Raw genomic sequence first — 16,982 nt, forward strand, 5'->3', positions numbered from 1 at the left:
AACAGACTTTATGGGGACCTTTAGGCTACCTTATATAACTATGGTCTTCATCTTAAAATAAGTGAAGATGATGAAGGCTATTCACATGATAGTAAACTTGAATTTTCAAAAGATCACTTTGGATCAAGTGGGACAAAAGGTTATATGAAGCTGAGTAGATGAAGAGACACAGGTTAATCAACGCCTGTAGCCGTCCTGGACTCAGATAATGTCACTGGAGATGGACGGCAGTGGACGAACATAAGATCAATAGGACTTTGTGGTGGAAGCAATATGAGGGATGAGGTAGCAAGAGGTTTCAAGGATAAATTTGAGACATGGCGCTTATACAACTGGATGTGTTGTGGTTGTTCTTCACTAAGATAGAAAACACTGGCAGAGAACCTGGTCCAGTCTGCAGCATGCTGAGTTTGAGGTGCCTTTGAGATATACAGGTGGAGATGGCAGGCAGATAATTAGATGCAGATGTCGGGAGCTCAGACGAGGAATTCGGCACAGCAATCAGATAGGATAGCAGAATGGCAAAAATGCCATTTATTTATTTCAAAATAAAAATTTTGATAGAGATTTTCTTAAACACTTTAATAAACAATACAAGATTCCTTAAAAGAAAAACAGCTAAATAAGTGGTGTATGGGTGTACATGCAAAACCAAAGGAAAAATATTTATAAAACTAAAACCAAGAATTGTTCACAAGTCCTACAGCAATCAAATTACTTGGTCTGTCTACCTTTCCAAGTATTTAAAAACTGACAACTAACATAACACGAAGCTGTCTCCATTTTTCAAGTGGTTAAGGCAAATTATTCTGATATTTACACCATCACATATTTCCTACTACTATAAACAATGCATGAAAGCTTAGCAAACTTCACTTCATGCTTGGAAATGAAAATCGTCAAATGGCAAACCCCATCCTGCATAACTTTAGCCTTTACTCTAACTTCCACACAGGTTTTCTTTAGTTCTTCCAAAAAGGCCAGTTCGTTCCCTCCTTAGGGTACAGTCCTCCCTCAGTATCTGTCGGGGGATTGGTTCCAGGACCACTCACGGACACCGAAATCTGCAAATCTCAGGTCCGTTATATAAAATGACACAGTACAGTCGGCCTTCCTTATCCCCAGATACAAAAGCTGTGGATACAGAGGGCTAACTACATGTACATAGCCTTTCTCCCGAATCTTGATGGAGCTAAATAACTCTTAAGCATCCATCAGATCTCTGCTCAATTTTACTTCCCCAATGAAGCCTTCCCTGCTTGCTCATTCTCAAGTGGGTTGCTGCCTCTCTCATAACACACTGTTGTTTTCCTCACACCAGTTGTCAACTTAGTGTGTTTATTTGTTTAATCTGTCTTCCCCAACACAGGATAAGTGTCATAAGGGAAATATATCCATTTCATCTGCCAAGAGCAACACATATGTTAGGGGCTTAGTAAGTATTTATTAACTGAAAATGAATGAATCAATGATGACTGCGTAAATGAGCAAAATAAAGTAAGTCAGAGAATCATGAATAAATATTACTATAATGCTCATTAAAAAGTTTTTTAAGTGGAGACACTTTGAAAATAACTGAGATACTCCTCTGAGAATTTCTCATAGAATATCACATAATACAACTGTCAAGTATAGTAATTTTTTCTATAAGGAATACTGCCAAATTTCAGAGTGCCTTCTAGAAAGTCAAGTTGAATCATAAGAAAATTCAAAATGGAAAACGGAAAAAACTCCTCAAAAATAAAAACCCCAACTAAACAAAATCATTTTCACACACAAAAAGATTCAATATCACACATGATACAAAAGAAATAATAAATGTGGAATGAATGAATACATGCCTAATAGTCCTACAACTATTTTCTTCACAGTTTTAAGTGTAGACCAAAAAAACGTGAATTTACATAATGACACTTCAATTATCCTTCTTATGAAATTTAGATAGAAGCTAGGATGTAGAATTTTTGCCAGTGTGTTTGTTTCTGTGGACCTAGAAGCAGTTTAGAATGTCAGGAACAAAGAATCTTCAATTTAAAGCATTCACAAACACCAATAAAAATAGCTTACAAATCTCACAGAAATGCATACTTTTTTCCTAATTAATTCACCATACTGACTCATTTGGGGGGCTTTTAAAAAAAAAAAAGAAAAATCAAGAGGCATAGAGTTGGTGGGGTGGGATAAACCGTGCTCCCGGTGGAAGCAGAGGAGCCCAGCGGGAACCATGGTAGTTCCCATGGTAGCGGGAACCAGTACAGTGGTAGCAGCTGAACTGACCATTGCTGCTGCAGGATTTGCAGGCTGTTTGTTACGCTTTGCAAGCCGTGAAGCATATGGAGCCTCAAGTAAAACAAGTTTTTCAAAGTCTACCAAAATCTGCCTTCAGTGGTGGCTATTACAGAGGTGGGTTTGAACCCAAAATGACAAAACGGGAAGCAGCATTAATACTAGGTGTAAGCCCTACTGCCAATAAGGGAAAAATAAGAGATGCTCATTGATGAATTATGCTTTTAAATCACCCAGACAAGGGAGGATCTCCTTATATAGCAGCCAAAATCAATGAAGCTAAAGATTTACTAGAAGGTCAAGCTAAAAAATGAAGTAAATGTATGATGAATTTTAAGTTCTTACTCATTTATGTATATGAGTACCAGCTTTTTATAATAAAATGCCTCAAAGCTAAAACAAAAAGAAAAAAGAAAAATCACTTAGTTGTATATGAACTCAGGAGCCACCACTTGGGAGACCTGAGCTCAGTGGGAAAGTAACACAGACAGCACACCAGAGATGGACTGGTAAGGTGGGTTCTGAAGTAAACCCAATCTGTCTCTGAAATGTTCAATTTCCCAAACTAACAGATTTCTTTCTTCCTTCCTCTTCCTTTTTCTCCTTCTTCCGTAATTTATTGATTTAATACTATATATCAGAGCCTTATATATGGCACACACTCAATAACTTAATATTATAAAAGCCTGGAAGATTGGAGACGCAGAAAAGCATCACTTGCAAGCTGGTAGAGACAGATAAAACAGGGCAGGGGTGATTCCAGGGTCAGTCTAGGAAAAGAATCCAGCAGCTGCCTGTCTTTTAAGCCCCCACTCCAAATGACCTAAAAGAAGAATATGAGTGATAAAGATCTATTAGAAGGTAAAATAGTCATGTGGGAAAATAGCTTTTATGATGTAAGCTGAACTGAAAGCTGACCCAATATAGACATGTTACAGAGAAAAATTATTCTAATTTTTTTGATAATTTGTAATAGTGGTGGTGGATGGAAAAGTCAAGGTTTTGCAATCAGACCTAGTTTGAGTCTAAATTTTGCCAATTATTAGCTGAATGACCTTGATTAAGTTCTTTAAATTCTCTGAATCTTAATTTTCACATCTGTAAAAATAAGAATAACAACTACCTTTCAGAATTATTCTGAAAATTAAGTGGGAATGCGTGCAATACTTGCCATAATTGCAATAACTGTAGCTTTCATCATCAGAGTGGAGGAGGAGTAGAGAAGATCAAGATGTACCCCCCAACCTAGCTGAAGAAGATGAATCAGGCTTGTTGTCATAAAGTCCAAAGCAGCAGCAACCCTTCCAGGGCCTCTGCCTCAGAACATCTTCCTCATATGCAAATTTGGACTCATTCCAGGTCTCTGCCAATTGGAATGAGAATGACTGGCTCAAATCCCCATTAAATTCAACACTATCCCATAGCCTGTTTGCTATCCAAGCTACAGCTGTGACTAAATACTACCTACTGTCCCTGAAACCACCCCCTTCATTTATTTGCCTTACACAAACAGACTTTATTATGTACAGCATTCAGTATGATCAGACCCTGAAGCCAATATTCAATATCCTAGACACTAATTTCAACAAGGCCTAATTTATGCAAATTAAACACTGTACCACTTTCCACTGTTAATTTTCACAGACTTAATACAATTAGAATCTAAGGTTCTGACACTTAATGACAAGACAAAGACAAATCAGGCAAGAATTATAAACACCTTCTTTGTTGAATCCACCGTATTTATAAAAATATGGAAAACAAAAATAACTCTCTCTTAAGGCAAGGGTTCTAAAATTAGGTCTAGGTGATTGTAACTGAAAACAGATAATTCGTAATGCAACCTATCAACCCGTTAAGACCAACTCTTTTTGTAATCTTTCCCTCTGATGACCCTCTATGAAATTCAGAAAACTTAATCTCCCACATTTTCAACTGCTTATTTTTTACTGCCAACTCCCATCAATTTGGCAAGTAGATGAGAGCAGTAATCACTGGAGAAAATGTAGGAGAAAAAAAATGAGCCAAATCAACTGATTTTGTTTCGATAGTCTATTTAATCCACACAATGAGTCAGCCCACGTGTTCCTACTAAATGTAATTAAGTGTATTTTGTAATTTTTGCTTTAAAAAAAGAGGTCTTGTGTATAATAAAACACCTTGTGTCCTTAAAGAACAGTGGTAGAAACAGTTGCTAAGGTGATAGTTTGGGATTAGCATCTTATTTTCACAATAATGAACGTTTTGACTTCGACTATGCAATAGATTTCCTTATCAGTACAACCAAAATTCAATTTGAATAAAGTTTTGGTAGTGGCTTTTAAGGAGACAAAGTACATCTATAATATAGAATGTTTCCTTAAGGATACACAGTTACTCCTATGTTTCCATTTCTTCTAGTCAAAAATCAATGTCACACTAGGCCATAATGAATGGCTGCTTGCCAGCTGCACTTAACTGACTGAAACTCATCATTCCTTTAAAATCTATTCTTCTAGCAAGAGTAATTTAATAACTTGACTTAAGTTTGTGATTTGATTCAGACATATAATCTAACCATGGTATGGAAAGTAAGGGAAAAAAGTTGTCTTGATTAGTATTACAGATGTTTACAACATAGCCAATTTTTAAAGGAAGGACAGAAACTACAGTCATTTATTAGATACAGATTCACAACTGTTGTCTGTCATGTTTCAAACCCCTAGGTGTGAGATTTAGTCAAGGCAAATGAAAATGAAGAAGGACGAGCTGCAAAACATGATTTTGTTCTCATACGGTAATTAAAAGGAAAAACTGCACAAAGTGTTGTATCTATGACAATCCCATTTTTTCATGTCAAGGACAGTTCCATTTTCTTTTAACAGATTTGTGTTGCTGTCAAGTCTGTTATAAAGGCTAGTACTCACAAGTCTAAGCTATAGACCTAATTAATAGTAGTGGTAGTCTCCAATTAGCTTTGCTAAATTTCTTTCTGAAGCACACTAGTGGCGTCAGAAAAAGTAAACATCATCATTCCCATTCCAACCCCCACTCCTAAGTCTCTGCCACAATGAACTGTTTATCAAAGGCACATTAGACATCAGACCTACTCAGACCTTATACCTTATGAACACTAAATGCTTTTAAAAGGTAAACCATAGAGCACCTAAAACACATGTGGTACAATAGTAACAGCACATCAGCACAGGTCAACCCTACAGTGTTATGTGCACATTCTTGCTCAAAACACCTTAAGGAAACAATACCTTTTGTTTTTATGTTTGAATTAGGCAAACATTTAATTCACATTTGCATCTTATTTTCTAAAACTATTAATTTAATATGCTTTTGAATATTATGAATAGGAGTGTATTCATCTAAAACATGTTAATATACTCCAAGTCACCATGGGTGTGCATTTGAGGAAAATAACAATTCTAATTTATAAACAGATCTTTCCAAAAAAAAAAAAAAGGTCGCTTTAAACACATTCACCACTGTTATCTATCATGTATCAAATTGAAAATACGATCTGCTTTGTCAAAACTTTATCTCTATACGAGACAGTGAGTAGAAAGGAAAGGTGAAATACATAAGCTTTGGAGCTAGACAGAGATGTAAATTCTCGCTCTACAACTTACTAGCTGTGTGGTTTGAGGGTAAGTCAGTTAACAGTTCTAAATATGTTAATTTTTTCACCTGTAAAAAAGGAGATAATATTTACTTCAAGTTAAGTAACACACGTAAAGTGTCTAGCAAGAAAAAAACAATGTATAAGAAAATTAATGCCAACTTAGCCTACTTACATGAAATGATTGTTACTGACAGTATAACTGACCACAGTAGCATTTATGAATCAAGGAAGCAAAGTGCTACTTATTATGGCATTTATAGTTAAGGACCAATGTCTAAGCAAATGTATGCTCAGTTTTCACTTCTATCTTTATATGTAAGTACAAAGTACATGCCATATGCACACACATACATACATACACACATATATCTTTTCCACCAAGGAGGAAACTACCAGATTTTCTATGTCTCCAGATGATTTATGCACCAAATAACCTGAAGCACTTTAATGGACACTTTAATAAATACACTTTAATGGACAAAAAAATATATATATATATTTTTTACAGTCAATGAAAGGAGGTGCTTACAGGTATTGCTTAGGTATTTGAAGCCTGTAGCAAAAAAATAATGTTAAATTTCAAAATGTCCTAACATTGTATGTGGAAAATATGATTCACCTAACCCAGCCATGAAAAATGCCCTTAACCAATCTATGAAACAGGTTTTTTTCCCAGATCATGAAGAAGTATTCACTGAAAGGTTGTGCACTGTAGAACTATTTTGGTGTTTTTTGTTTGTTTTTTAAGTGAGGCTAAAATGAAAAGAATAATTCAGAAAATAGAATATTTATTTCCCTTACCATAAACTTTTGCTGAATACACTTTAGGGAATTAGAGACAGCAAAAGAGAGCAGGATGAGGACAGGTGTATGTTGCTCAGCTATCACTCAGATCATCAATAAATCAATCCCTTTGAGATTTTGATTTTAACATACAGCTGAAGTATATCAGCTAGGAAAGAATCCAATCTCTTCCAAGATTATTTATAACAAAGCACTCCTAACTGAAGTCCAATTTGTTTGTGGAATTGCAGTCATTCTGATTCAACTAAAAAATAAATGAAGCTGCCTTTAATAGCTCCAACTCTCGAGCATAAAAGAAAACAAAAGGGAACTGCAAGACAACAATACTTCACAACCCACGGGCCCAGATGATTTTCATTTCCAAGCAGTTACTGAAGTGGAGAAAAAAATCTAACAGGCCACAGAGAACAATTCATTCACCTGAACTGCCTGTGTACTTTGTGCATCAGCTGTATTTCACCTAGTGAGCCATTCATGTTATGCAAATGAGCTGGCTGGGGCTTTTTTTTTTTTTAACCATTTCTCTTAGTTCTGAAGGCCTCACGCATCACCAAATTTCCAGACAGGTCAGATGACCACTCTAAATGTTCCTCCAACTCAACCAAAGCCAAAAGCACAGCTAGACCATGACTACTGATTGAAGGAGAGCAAATTTGGGAGTCTAGGAACAGGAACATGCTAGAATTTTTCCAAAAAGCAAAGAGAAGTAAACGTATAAATATTCCTCAATGAATTAAGTTTGGGTTCTGACATACTATTATCTTCCATAATGATTCAATTATTTAGAAACAACCTATCATCCTGTCTTCCATAACCATTTCTTATTTTGTTATATTTAGTAAGCTGTATTTTACTAGGGAAGAAAAGAGGACTGTATGATATTTTTTTGTCCTATAACAAATCTTTTTGTGCACTTTTCTTCTGACTCAAGTGTCTAAAGGTGAAAAATACTGTTACCGAAAAACCTGCCTTATTCTTTTTATGCCAAGTAAACAGCAGTTCACTTCAGAAGAAACAGCATTTTTTAAGCTTGATGTTGCCTTGTTCACTTGCCATTCAATCATTCCAGAAATATTTATTATTCTGAATATGAAATATATATTAATATGTTGAATTATGAAATACTTATGCTGAAAGTGTTCACCATCACTAGTAATTCTCCATCTAAATCTCTTATAGAATTAAAAGCTGCAATATAACTGAAGCAAACTGTCAGGAACAAACACTGCACTAGCAAATTCTCAAGTTGTTAAGGTTGATATTCTTGCATGGAGAGTAGTCATTTCAACAACAGATCTTAAAGTTCTTCATGTATTGGGCTATAATCCTATATGACAGGGAGCTTACATCCATTACAGAAGTAAAATTTTCAACTTCAGAGAAGTAAAAGACTTAACTCTGTACATCTGCTTCTTGTTACTAAAAATTTACAAACTGCTTCTAAAGATAAAAGCTATCCATTTGGGGGAACAGTACTATTTCTATTGAACTTCCATCTTACATCTAAAAACATAATGCCACTCTGTCACTGCTTTCTTCATGTGTTTTATTCCCTAATACAAGGTCTGCTCTGAAGGTCCACTTAGTATACTCTCTTCTAACAAAACACCTCATATCTGTGAAAGCTATGACAAGAACAGAAAAGAGAAACAGAATTTGCTTTAACAAAGGAAGAGAACATATCTCAGAATCTTACCAATAATCGCTTTTTTTTTTGTTTGTTTGTTTGTGGTACGCAGGCCTCTCACTGTTGTGGCCTCTCCCATTGTGGAGCACAGGCTCCGGACGCGCAGGCTCAGCGGCCATGGCTCAAGGGCCCAGCCGCTCCACGGCATGTGGGATCTTCCCGGACCGGGGCATGAACCCGTGTCCCCTGCATCGGCAGGCGGACTCTCAACCACTGCGCCACCAGGGAAGCCCCAATAATCGCTTTTTTAAAAAATTTATTTATTTTATTTTATTTTTGGCTGTGTTGAGTCTTCGTTGCTGTGCACGGGCTTTCTCTAGTTGCAGCGAGCGGGGCTACTCTTTGTTGTGGTGTGTGGGCTTCTCATTGCGGTGGCTTCTCTCATTGCAGAGCATGGGCTCTAGGCACGTGAGCTTCAGTAGTTGTGGCACGTGGGCTCACTAGTTGTGGCTCGCGGGTTCTAGGGCACAGACTCAGTGGTTGTGGTGCACGGGGCTTAGTTGCTCCGTGGCATGTGGGGTCTTCCTGGACCAGGGCTCGAACCTGTTTCCCCTGCATTGGCAGGCGGACTCTTAACCACTGTGCCACCAGGGAAGCCCTCATTGCTTCTGAAAGTAGGTCATTCAAGAGTATGAAGAATGATCTTCCTCTCTATCCCAAACTCACATGAAGGATTCTCTCCCTCAGGAATGGGTTCAAATGAAGCAATGGTTTATTCATCTGGTGGTAGGGATGATCATATATCACGTAAAAGGTAAGTATCATCAACAAACAAGAGAAAGTCAAAGAGTGTGCGTGTGTGTGTGCATGCACATGCGCACACCTGCATTTATGAATGGGTATGGGGCCATTAGAAATATGCCAATGAAAAAAATTCTGAATTGAGCAGTATCAACTCAGACTTGGCAAACAGATTACAGAGATATGAAAGTATTATGACAGATGAGCAAGCACCCTAAATGTTGTCACAAGGGTATTTTAAATAGCTGTCACAAGATTTGAGAAGATAAAGGTTAGTGGACATTGCCATTGGAAAAGGGATAAAGGACAGGGAATAACTTGAGATGGAGGGCAGGAAAGGAAACGAATACCAGCCTCTAAAGAATAATACGTGACTCCAACATTGCATTAGGCTTGAGCCAACACTAAACTGGGCATTTTGAACATTTAAATTAAAATTAAATTTTTGAGAACCCATGAAGAGTCTATTTAAAATTAGTAATATTGGCACAATATGAAGATAATTATTCAGAGATATCTTTTGATATTGTTTCAGATTCATGAACTTGTGTTTTCCAAGTCCCAATCATTAGAAAATGGTGTTTTCTATTATTATTCTAAAACCTTAGAGTCTCGCTGGAAATATATTTAAAGAGTTACTAGTTTCTAAGATCGACAATGTCATTATTTACAAGAACGGAGATTTAGTTTGAGTCTATATAAAATGTTTTCTAAAGTAAAAATGATATGATGAGCATTAAAAAATTTCACAAATTTTACTAATGTTGCCTAGGCTTCCTCTAATTTCTACAAATGTTTCCAACTTTATTATAAGTGGAAAATATGGTAAGAAAGAGAATATGGAAGATAAAAGACATTGTAATCCAATAAAATTCTATGTGATAAAAGGTCTCGCCTAGAGTATTTACAGGAAGCAAGAAGAGGAGGGGTAGGGGAGGAGGTGGGGGGATGCGGTGGGACATGGTTGGGGGAGGTCTATCGTTCCTCCACTAAAATGAAACACTTCCCTAAATGTAAACTACCTAAAGGTCAATGCCAAGAGGGAACTATGACTCATAAATAACACGAGAAAAACTTAAGAATCATTTACTAAATGAATATTCACCTGCAGTGAGTGGGTATAGAATGCAACAAAGATGGCGCCTGTCAGGTCTCAACGCGCCCTCAGCCAGGCCTGGTGGGCAAGCTAAGAAGAGGGAGTGTGAGGAAGGCTGTCCAGGGAGGAGGAGGACAATGTGAAGCCAGATGAACGAGGGTGGGCGAGTGCTCCAGACATCAGAACACACGAGGCTCAGAGGTAAGAAGCTAGATGTGATTCTGCTTGGCTGTGGGGACTGCCAGAAAATAAAGCCCTTTACAGAAAGGCAAAGCCAAGGTCATGAAAAGCAACATCAATGATATATGGAAGGAACCCCTCCAAGAGCTTTTGTCAGGGGAATCTAAAGGTTGTGTTTCAGCAAAATCATACAAACTAATTGGGGTCAACGTTAGCTACCAAAGAATCACAAAATATGTATCAACTTGTATTAACACTCTCAAAACCTGCTACAAACAACTTTATCTAAAGTCAGACAAGTATTTAGGCCAAAGCTCATGAAGTCAAATGCTTTCAAAAGCCAGGCAAGTAATATAAGCAAGTGAACAGGCCCAGTGGTGCCCTTAGTGAACTCAGGAGGACTTGTGATAACTCAGCCCCCAAAACCACTGCCAGGCAGAGTTTTAGGTGCAGCATGCCCTGATATAACATTTAAAGAAAACCAGAAATCAAGACTCTTAGGTGAAATACATTAATTTTTAAACAGCAGCAACTAAATCAATGTTTCTCAAAACGTTAAAGTACCACACAAAAATATTTGCAGAAATTATGTAACTCCACAGATAGCAAGATCATTTAGAACAAATTCATTAAGACACAAAGTACAGGTATCAAGTCATCTCAGATTGAGCTAAACATTTTTTCCCCAAATACCTTCACTGGAAGAGATTTCTGAGTGATAAAAGTTTTGCTTTGGTGGCTATTAATGGTAGAGAAAAGTAAGTTAACCTGTTCTCATTTGGGCAGAAATCTGTTTGCCTTTGTTTGGTTTGAATTTTCTCATCTCAAAGTAAAGTGGATGGTCCTAAGCATTCCAGAATGATCCTAAAAGCCTTTGAATATATGCAAATCTGCAAAGAGGAAAGCTTACAAATATAGACCATAGCCATTATGGAACATTTTTTAATTCACCTACCAATCTCTGATCTGGTAAACAGAAATGAACAAAAGGATGCTATTTCATGGATGACACTCTGAAATAGGACATTTCACTGCCCAGTACTGTACTCAGAGTACTACTTCAATCTTCATGGTGGACTGTCAGTATATCTAACACTAGTTTATTGGATAATTGATGAGCCCAATGTGTTAACATTTTATAGACAAAAAAAAAGAAAAATCAAGCTACATACACAAATGCTTATCTAGTCTGTATACTTTGTTTCTGGAAAATAATCTTCAGCTCTTATCAATGCTAATTTACATAGTAAACTTATATGCAACTCTCAAATGAAATTCAAGTAATATGATATAAAAATTTTTAATTATCCACAATCCCATATCCAGATATAACCACTTCCTATTTTTAATCTATATTCCAAACTAATACATCAAGTAATTCTAGACTGATGAAAACTTCTAGTTATGTAAGCAATTCCACCTGCACTCCAGCAACCCCTACTATTATAATCACTAACATCAGTGCATTTTTTTCCATTTCCTCACATTTTTATTTAAAAAACCCCCAAAATAATAACTGGATAGATTTATTTTGTAATATATGTCTACTAATGGGAACAATGGGATTCTTCACTGGGAATTAATATTTTGCCTAACTGGGAATCAAAGTTTGTTTTACTTATAATCATAGTTGACTGCAAATGTAGCAATCAAGTACCCCAGTATTTACCCAAAGTAATAAAAACTTATGTCCACACAAAAGCCTGCATGCAGATATTTACAAGAGCTTTATGCATAATTGCCAAAACTTGGAAGCAACTAAGATATCCTTCAGTAGGTGAATGAATAAACATACTGTGGTACATCCAAACAATGGAATATTATTCAGCACCAAGAGACGTGAAGAAAACTTCAAAGCTTATTACCAATACGTTTTTAAAGCATTTCTTCCCATAGTGATCAACATGGGTGCCAATACTGAGAGACTAATTTCTCTTCCAAAAGTACTGCAAATATCATAATTATAGAAAATAATTCAACCACAAATTGAATACCGTATTTTTCATGAGGCTAGAATGTGTTCTCAGACATATTACAAGTGCAATATTGACAGATACAATTTTAAACACAGTGTTTGAAAATTTCAGAGTGTAAAATTAGTGGAACAGAGGAATGGTGGAAAGGAAGGTGTAGATCATTCATTTTACAAAAAAATTCTCCACTTAAAATGACTCATTATGAGATATCTTTATAGAGCACCTTCTAATAATAATAACATTATTTATTTATTTATTTTGGGCTACATTGGGTCTTCATTGCTGCACATGGGCTTTCTCTAATTGCGGAGAGCGGGGCATTGCAATGCGCAGGCTTCTCACTGCAGTGGCTTCTCTTGATGCAGAACACAGGTTCTAGGTGCATGGGCTTCAGTAGTTGTGGCATATGGGCTCAGTAGTTGTGGCGCATGGGCTCAGCTGCTCCATGGCATGTGGGATCTTCCTGGACCAGGGATCAAACCCGTGACCCCTGCATTGGCAGGCGGATTCTTAACCACTGTGCCAACAGGGAAGCCCAATAATATTATTATAGTGTATAATTAACAAAAAATTTCACATGTATGTCAACTTTACCCTAATAAAACCCTGGGGGTTACGAATTATGAATACAAGTTTACAAGTGAAGAAAAAATCAGCAAGAAAGGTAAGCACTATGTCCAGGATCTTAAAAATAAAGGAGCCACGGATAGATGAGCCAGGATTTGAAATGAAGTCTACTAATTCCAAAGCTCATGCTCTGGTTAACGTGAGCATTTCTAGAACAATCAGAGTACAGAGAGCATCTGTAGTAATCATTGTCCAAACCAAAAGTTTTAACTAAACATTAAAATTCTTTTCAAGAAAAGGTTATCTATCTATATGCTGTTTCTAACCAGAAAATAACTCCCACATACCAGCTTTAACTGCTTTCTATTATTCAAAGCCACTATTACCAAGGAATGTTTCTGGAAACAATAAATGCTTTTGACATTTTTCTTGTATTTTTTAGAGATATTCAATACCTCTAACAGTCTAAAGCCTCGTCACTGAAAAGAATAAACCATGAAAAATTTTCTCTCTGAAAGGAAACTAAAGCGTACAGAGATTAAACAACACTGCATGTTATTTCTTTGGAAAAGTGAGATTGTTTTTGCTTAAAACAAAAGAGTTAGTTCCTTGATTTAGATAATATTCTAGCAAACTCATAAAAAAATAGCTTCTGCTCTTCCCGTTTTAAAGTATTATGCTAATTAAGTTTTTGAATACAAAAACATTTATTTACCGAAGTTTCAGAATAACAAAATGGCATTTATCAAACTTCATTTTGCCTTTAAACCAAACATCTCCAACTGATGCACAAATGAACTATAGTAATTTTTGAATTTGTAAAATAATGTTTGAATCTAATCAATATTTTCTAAAAATACCATACTTTCACAATTGTGCAGAATTCAGATGTAGAAATATGATAACATTCCTAACACTAAAGTGGTTACAAGTGTGATGTTAGGGACACATTTTGGTTCATTGTATAAGATGCTACATGTTATTTCTTCTTCTAATTCAGTTTGGAAGCCAACTCCAAATGAATAAGATATATCAAGGAAACCTCCCATTGAAGGAGGATTAAGACAAAATGCACTTCACTTTTACAAATAAGCAATTTTTTTTTTTTTTTTTTTTTTTTTTTGCGGTACGCGGGCGTCTCATTGTTGTGGCCTCTCCCGTTGCGGAGCACAGGCTCCGGACGCGCAGGCTCAGCAGCCGTGGCTCACGGGTCCAACCGCTCTGCGGCATGGGGGATCTTCCCGGGCCGGGGCACGAACCCGTGTCCCCTGCATCGGCAGGCGGACTCTCAACCACTGCGCAACCAGGGAAGCCCGCGATTTCATTTTTTAAAAATACTTGCAGCTTCTCATTATCACACAGATGTTCACTTTATGTACACTGTTCACAGAGGACCAGGCTGCCTAGAGTGAAAAGTTTTTTAATTTGAGTAAAAGTGTAAAGTGTCTTTCCGTATCTATCACGGGAAACTCATAAAACTGAGTGCCCCTCAAGTGGTGCAAAATGGCCCTTCAATAATTCAGCTCTCTGCCCTGAATTGCCCAAATTATCATACACTGAATTCACACCCTCTGAGAAACAAGTTTTCAAAATACCTGAATTGTGATGCCTCTAAAAGACGGAAAACACGAGGGCAAGAAGCAGTTTCAGGTACTTAACTAAAAAATATCTGGGTAGGGCTTCCCTGCTGGCTCAGTGGTTGAGAGTCCACCTGCCAATGCAGGGGACACGGGTTCGTGCCCCGGTCCGGGAAGATCCCACATGCCGCGGAGCGGCTGGGCCCATGAGCCATGGCCACTGAGCCAGCGCGTCCGGAGCCTGTGCTCCGCAACGCGAGACGCCACAGCAGTGAGAGGCCCGTGTACCGCAAAAAAAAAAAAAATCTGGGTAGATCAACAACTCCAGAGATCTTTCTAAATATGACATGAGGCCATCATTTTAACTTACTCATCTTAAACTACCTATAATTTATAAAAGTAGACTAGACTCACACAATTATATTCCAGACAAATACCAAAACAAGTTTTTCCTTCAAGGGATTTATTAGATTATGATCTTAATATAATCCAACTAGAAAGAAACACAAATCATTCTCAGATTCTCTAATGAAAAAAACCAACCAAGACTTAATTTGGCTGGCAGTGTTTCATGTGGAACTTAGAATATTTCCCCCAAAAGATGCCATATCTCTTACTAAAAAAGAGTAATATAAAATAGTCCATATTATATATTAATAAGGGTGGTTGTTCAGTTACCTTGTTTTAACTGAAAATTAATCCGAAGCCTGTCATTCTGTAGGACAGACTGATTCAGGTCACCCGTTACAAAATTAAACATTTTCTGCTTTCACTGCATCTCATTAAACATGCTACTGCAAGTATAAATAACTCAGTGCTTTCATTGGCACAGTCACCCATTTTGCTATTGTTTACAGCAACCTAATTTGGCACATAATAATTCAGGCAGCATTGGTTTCATATTACACTGAAGTATTAATTTTTAATATAATTGCATTATTTCATCCAACAAAAGCTAGTTCAGTGGGGATTTTACTCAAGTGAGTCTTCAATTATTATACAAGGCAAATTCTTCTAAGACTTTGCACCTTCATTGTCCTACTGATTCATTTCTCTATAAATTAAAAACTTGTTATGAGATTATTTAAACTAACTTATTTGCTTAAACAACACAGTGAATGATTACACTGGTACAAAGTATATGCCCTATACATCTCTAAAACACCTTTTTCCAAAGGACATTTGAATCAATAATTAAACAAAGCATGTTTTCTTTTCCAGCACTATAATGTATTATTACTAAACCCCACAACTTTGCATGAAGGCTAATAAATAAATTGCTGGAACATCAATAAAATAATGATAAGAAGCATATAAGATGTGTTCCTATATGCTTCTTGCTATCACAAATTCGAATGAAGCAGATATTTGGAGAAATGAATTGAAGATCAGTTAACTTGTCATTCCTCAAATGTGGGGTGATCACAAAGAAGTACAATGTACATACTTGAAAAGAAAAAAGGTGAATCGATTGAAAACAGAAGGTCAAGGGTAAAATACAAATATTGGTTAACAAATGTTCACAAAACAGCATGAAGGCCTTCAATTAATCACTAAGCATCTTCTCATGTTTGTGTATCTTCTATGTAATGGCTCATATTTATAACAATCCCCTCTGAAATACTGGCTTTATGAATAAGAGTATATTTTTAAATTAACATGTTAAAATTCCATTTTTCAATACTTATATTTATGGTTGCTAGCAGATAATTGAGGAAGCAAAGTAATTGATTACCTAAACTGTAAACTGAATTCTGCAATACTGAGATCAAGCTCTACTAGCCCCATGGCCAGTTCTCTACAGAGCAGAAACTAGTAGTAAGGTAGGTCATTTTTTGACTTGATCTAAAAAGACTGTGTTTAACTAAAGAAGCAAAAAAGACTTGATATTTTGGGGGAACACCTATAAGCCAAGTGAAGATCTATATTAATAAGAATCTTTTCATAACAATATTTTTCTATACCTTATAAGTCTATTTCTCAAAACATTTTAATCATAATAGATTGCATTTCTTAAAAATATTTATAAGAATTCGTTGTTTTTATGTGAAATATATGAGGAAGGGATTGTTTTCTCTAAAGAGCTATGCAATTGCAACAGGTATTACAAATTACAGGAATATAAATTATGTTTTAAAAAATACAGTACAATATAGAAATTTTCAATTAACCCTATCAATAAGGTTTCCCTTGTGTACGAGTTTAATAAAAAACATACCAGCCTAAATTAGTATATCAGTAGATAAAAATAGTAATTTAAAAATTATCATTTATTAATCTTTGATTTCAGTGTGAACACACATGGGGATGATAAAGCATGGTGCTGGAAATGACAAATTTGGATACTTGGAATGAAGAATAAAGATTCTAAGAAGTCAAGAGTCGTGAATCTCAGTGGAAAATGTGCCCCTCTCTACCTAACACTTGACTAGTAGTATAATATAACAAGATCGTG

The 16,982-nt window shown here is 36.3% G+C and overlaps 1 protein-coding gene and 1 pseudogene across 2 annotated transcripts in view; one reads left to right on the forward strand and one right to left on the reverse strand.

Moving 5' to 3' along the window:
- Nucleotides 1-16,982, reverse strand: part of IMMP2L (inner mitochondrial membrane peptidase subunit 2) — a gene marked incomplete at its 5' end in the record, with an annotated part of 844,107 nt that overhangs the window by 568,377 nt on the left and 258,748 nt on the right. The gene's annotated exons all lie outside the window — the stretch shown is intronic.
- Nucleotides 2,225-2,600, forward strand: LOC307057932 (mitochondrial import inner membrane translocase subunit TIM14-like; annotated as a pseudogene). The gene has a single exon. The product of its transcript is annotated as a mitochondrial import inner membrane translocase subunit TIM14-like (transcript).

This window comes from Hyperoodon ampullatus (assembly GCF_949752795.1).
Source record: "Hyperoodon ampullatus genome assembly, chromosome: 9".
NCBI classification, from domain to species: domain Eukaryota; kingdom Metazoa; phylum Chordata; class Mammalia; order Artiodactyla; family Ziphiidae; genus Hyperoodon; species Hyperoodon ampullatus.